This window comes from Pan paniscus, chromosome 6 (assembly GCF_029289425.2).
Source record: "Pan paniscus chromosome 6, NHGRI_mPanPan1-v2.0_pri, whole genome shotgun sequence".
Lineage (NCBI taxonomy): Eukaryota > Metazoa > Chordata > Mammalia > Primates > Hominidae > Pan > Pan paniscus.
The window spans coordinates 149,926,750-149,932,749 of NC_073255.2; positions in this window are offsets into that span (position 1 = coordinate 149,926,750).

A 6,000-nucleotide genomic window follows, 5' to 3' on the forward strand; every position below is an offset into this window, starting at 1 on the left:
AAAAGTCAATCTCGCAGAAACAGAGAGTAGAACAGTGGTTACCAGAGGCAATGGATGGCAGGGAGAAGGATGGAGAAAGGGAATATGTTAATCAAAGGGTACAAAGTTTCGGAAAATGTTTTACTGACCTATTGCACTGCAGGTGACCACAGTTAATAATAATGTATTGCATATTTCAAAATTGTTAAAATAGATTTTCTATGTTCTCATCACAACAAAAGATAAATTAGTGAGGTGACTAATATGTTGATTAGCTTGATAGACTCTTTCTATAATGTATACATAGCTCCAAACATCCCATTATACCCCATAAATATAGACGATTATTATTTGTCAATTAAAAAAAAATCCTTATCAAAAACATATAAAAGGCACGCTTTTATCTTGGGGATCTTCAAGACTTCATTTTCCAGTTAAGGACTGTTTATTCCATTCATGCGCTGTTGATTTCTGTAAATTCTAATGGGAGTTAAAGCACATAAATCCTTGGCACTTAGTTGAAAGACTAGAAATCATGCAGCAGCAGTACTTTTGTGTATAGTCTACTTGTTCTCCACTCTATAAATGGTTTGTTTTTTGTGCCATCTGGCATCAAATAGGTGAGATTCTTGCTGGAGCTTCATGATGAGTCTTACTACTACAGAAGAACATACATAACTTGACATTTGGTGAAGAGATGGACTGAATTTTTGATCCTACTCACAAACTATGTTCAAAATAGTGTTTTAGTAAAAAGTCAAGGAAGTTGGATTGATGCATGCCAACGTCACCCTTGAAGTTGTGTATGTATATACACATATGCTTGATATTTAACTTGCTGTCTCTGTCATTTTGATACTGCATAGCTCCAAGAAGACAAGATCTGAGTCTGGGTTGACTGTCTTTGTGTCCCTGTTCCTATAGTAGTGCCTGTTACAAGGTAGGCATTCAGCAATTATTAGTGGAATAAATGAATGAATATTTCCATTTTAAAAAATTATCATAGGGCCGGGGGTGGTGGCTCATTCTTGTAATCCCAGCACAAGGTAGGAGTGTAGCTTGAGGCCGGTAGTTCAAGACCAGCCTGGGAAACATAGTAAGACCTCGTTTCTACTGAATAAAAATAAAATAAATAAAATAAAAAAATTAGCTGGGCATAGTGTCACACAGCTGTAATCCTAACTTTACTCCACAGGCTGAGATGGGAGGATCCCTTGAACCCAGGAGTTCAAGGTTGCAGTGAGCTATGATTGTGCCACTGTATTCCAGCCTAGGCTGCAGAGTGATACCGTCTCATCAAAACAATTATCACAATTAAAAATTAAATGACTCTTTTGAATCTATTTCTCCTAATAAATCTTCAAGCACTTACGCATCTTTGAAAATAAATTAAAAAATAATCTCTGCCTTCCCTTCAGGAGCTGTACCATATATGATGATTGAAATCTTTTTTCTCACAGTATGTCCACATACTTCTAAAGGACAATATGTTATAGAAAGCCTCAAGTCAACCTAGTAACTATGCAGTATCAAAATTATTGAGAAAGCAAGTTAAATGCCCAGCATGTGTGTATATACACAAGTATTGGGTGAGGTTAACATCAATCCTGAGCTTTTTTGACTTTTTACTAAAACTTCACTTTGAACACAGTCTGTAATAGAATAAAAAAGTATGCATAGTAGACCAACTTACTGATACACTAGAGTGAAAAGGTGTGAAAGCTGAACTTATATCTACTTTGGCAGGACTTGAACTTGGTAATGACCATCAAGCATTGCCTAGATTTGTTGACTTTTAGAGCTGAACCGTTACTCATATGTGCCTAGTTGTAATGATTTATAAATTAATTTTAAATATATTATTTCATTGGATTATAACCTCATCCTTTAAAGTATCATTCTCCTTTCAATATAATGAAAACCAAGTTGAGAGATATGAATAATTAATAGTTATATGGTACTATTAATATGACAAGTTTTGTTCTTCACATTTATTATTTCATTTTCACAAAACCTTATAAGGTAGGTTTTATGATTCCATTTTACTGAAGAGAAAATTCATTTTATGTGAGGCACACAGAGATGTAATAACTTGCTAAGGTCAGTGGAAAAGTTAGCATTTGTGCTAAGTGACCTACCTAAAGAAATTATAAAACCAGAAACTTGATTTAGGTTTTTCTGACACTAAATATTATGTGCTTTCAGTATGCCACAGTGCCTCTAGGGTGTAGATCAGCGCTGTCCACAGATATTAATGTGAGCCATGTATGTAATTTTAAATTTTCAAGCAGCCAAAATAAAAAAGTAAAGTGAAACAGGTAAAACTAATTTTAATAATTTATTTTATTTAAACCAATATATCCAAATATTATGCCAAGATATAATTAATACAAAATTATTAAAGAGATATTTTATATATTCTTTTCTCAGTAAGTCTTCAAAAGTCAGTGTGTATTATACAACACTTACAGGACATCTTAATTCAGATTAGATACATTTCCAATGCTCCAGCCAGCTTTAAGTCATCAGGCATAAAGTCTTTGTGTATAGATAAGGATAATAAGGCCTAGATGAATTCCTGTAGTCCCAGAGTTAATCAGGTGCAGAAAAGTCAGGTTAGTGACCAGAATTGAAGAGAAAAATCACTTTCCAAGACTTGAGCCCTGGTGAAGTCTCAGCTGCCCTACTATGTGGGTGAGGTAAGGCTTTGAGGCACTCTGCCTGTAAGGTTTCTCTCAGCAACTGGTCACATAGAAACCTAACTAACCAGAACCCGTTGAACTGCATTCCACCTCCCAAACCATGAAGGCCAGAGCAGCTGTTTAGGCATGTTAAATGGTATTTATTTATTTACTTTTGCAAAGTTGCATGAAACAAAGAAAAAGCCAAAAAAAAGATCAAATGTCTGTGGGACATAGGAACCTGGAAATTCCCACTCCTCATATCTTCCCTCTGTTTAAACACAGATGGACTATGGAAAGCATTTTATCAGAATGTGATTCAGTTTGGCAAGAAGGTTGAGCTCTTCCGGACTTCGGAAAGTGTTTTGTGTTAGAAATGTTCCCCAACTTCATTACAAATATTCTGGGCTTTTATAGGTTTATTACACTGTACTGTTGACTGCTGGAAACCCAGAATGGTTTCTGTATTTTACCGTAAACTCATTCAGACTTTTCAAGTTGTCAGAGCCGTAACTGATCTAAAAATGCACGTAATAAGTAGAAGTCTAAACTAGACATTTCTTTTCTCTAATACTGTTACTATAATTATATTACTAGAGTCCAAAGCATTAAAAATTTAGAGCTAATGAGGACCTTAAAAAGTCACCTAACATTGGTTTTTGAACTTTTTTCTTAGGGTAATGGTACAAATTTTCAGATGTGATCATACTTGGAACTCACATATAAAACAGATAATGAAAGAGCTGCTGTGAGTTAAGCAGGGTTGGAGCTGGGGACTGGAGCCACAGCCTGAAGGTCTCTTACTGCTTGATTCTGGCAGCTATCCAGGCAGCTCTGTGGAACCTGGGTGTCTGATTAACACAGATGAAAACCACTGATTTAGATTTAGTCCAACCCCCTTCCTTCATTTTTTTCTCCTTGCCAGGCTGATGATAGCCAGAGACTTTATAATTCTAAAGTATTTGAGCTTATGAAAAATTGTCCAAGCATGAGTACTGTGGTGATAGAAGAGTTAGTGGAGAAAACGCAATGAGAAAGAACCAAAGTAGGTCAGAATTATAGCTGAGGATGGGCGTAGAACAAGTTCAAGCTTGGCTGGCTAGGAGATTGATGGACACACACACACATACACACGCACACACAGACACACATACAATCAGACAAGGCATTCAGTTTGACAGGAAGATGGGTTAAATTTTAGCAAATGAATATGAGGTGACAGCCATGCAATCACATGGCATCATTTATTAGCACTAGTTTGTCTTAAAACTTGAACACAGAGAGTCAGGGCCAGCCAAATGGAAATTGTCTGCTCATAGGAGAAGCCCTGGGGCCATACTCGGAAAGAGGTAGCTTGGCGACAGACAAATTTTCTAAGAGAGACAGTATGGGGAGAAGAAAAGGCAAAGGTCCAAGACTCAAAAAATGAATGAATGTTAAAACATCAGAAGAGCAAGATAAACGAGTTAAGAAGATGGCACAGGAGCCGCAGAGAGGTAGGAGGAAAACAATCCTCAGCCCGTCCCTGTTGGCTCCCTTGACAAAATGACCACCTTCTTTTCCTAAAGCCATTGCAACAGCCTCCAAGTTGGTCTCTCTCTGGTACCTTTTCCAACGTGGAGTTTATTCTCCTAAGAGCAAAAGTGATTTGCTTAGAACATTAAATTAGAGTGTATTTCTTTTCTGCCAGAAACCCTCAGTCCCTGCCATGACCTACACGATCTGGTAACCCTCTGGTCTCATTTACACTTGATATCTTCCTCACTTTTTGCTGTTCTTTGAACACACTAAGCATGCTTTCATCTCAGGACCTGCTGTTCTCTCTGTGTGTGGAAACTTCCTTCAGCCGGGCACATGGCTCAATCCTTCACTTCCTTCAGCTCTCTCCTGATACATCGCCTTCTCAGAGATACCCTCCCTGCCTAACCTCTGTGAAACAGCATCCCTCCCCACCCATTCCTTTCTATTTTTCTTATTGTGCTTTATTTTTCTTTGTATTTCTATCACCAACTGATGTATGTGTGTGTGTATAAAATGTTTTTGGCTGGGTATGATGGTGCACGCCTGTAGTCCCAGCTACTCAGGAGGCCGAGGTGGGAGGATCCCTTAAGCCCAGGAGGCAGAGGTTGCAGTGAGCCAAGATCACACCATTGCACTCTGGCCTGAGCTATAGAGCAAGACCTTGTTAAAAGAAAAAGAACAAGAAAAAGAAAAAGAAAGGTGGTTTATGCACTCCCAATGCCTAGAATAGTGTCTGACATTGAATAGGTGCTCAGTAAATACTCATTATATAAACAAATGGGTCAGACAATGCAATACTACAGAAGACAAAAGAAGCAGGTAGTTCTAAGAAGATAATCAACAGAGTCAAGTCCATGAGGAGGCCACAAAATAAATGAATTAGGGAAAGGCCTTTTCAATGGTCCTCTCACCTGTGCTTCTTGTAACAGAGAAAGTCAGGTAATGCTTCATCTTTATTCAGTTAACTGTTTGCTTCTCAGTACTTCAGTAAGTGTGTTTATATATATCTTTTATGGCATGCAATGTATCATACCTTGTAGTATTTGTAAAGGTCTTTCTCTTCCTTCTATGTTATAAGTACCTTGAAAATAGGTACTATGGCTTTTCTATCCTTGTATCTCCAGCAGCTGATATATTAACACAGCTAAATGAATGAATAACGAGATGAATGAATTAAAAGGAAGGAGAAGAAGGAACAAGTAGTCAATGTATAAACAGTTGGTGTAGACTGGTTGAAGGAAAGAAAATTGGAAAATAGCTTAATTGGATGGTAGGATCAGGCAAAGATTTCCTTCCCTCTCCCCAAGCTTATGCATATGGGAAGGAGAAAAATCCACAAGCTCTGGAGACAGCCTTGTTTCAAACTTTACCACTTGCTAGCTGTGTGATGTTGGGGAGATCCTATCCTTTTTGTGCCTGAGTTTTCCATGGGTAATATTGAGCTAAAGTAGTGTAACTGAGTACCCCTATTTTTCTAAGAAAAAACAGAATGAGTTATTATTTTTAATTATTTTTCTCTTATTTTCTCCTTTCCCCATTTTCCCCTGCTCCCCACTTCCTACTTAGCTCTTTAGAAATGCAGTTATAACGTTTTACCTCCCCTTCACCAGACACTCCTTACAGGGCAACTGCATCTATATGCTTAGAAGCTCCAGAGCAGAACTCTTACCTACCATAAAGTTGCCTCAAGAGGTAACAGTTAATTTACAATCCAAAGTATGCCCACTATGAAACTCTCTCCCACCTGGAGAGTTCTGGACACTTTTACAACCTAGTTCTGCCCATGAAGATGCCAACTCACTGCCTGGTAGATAAAGCA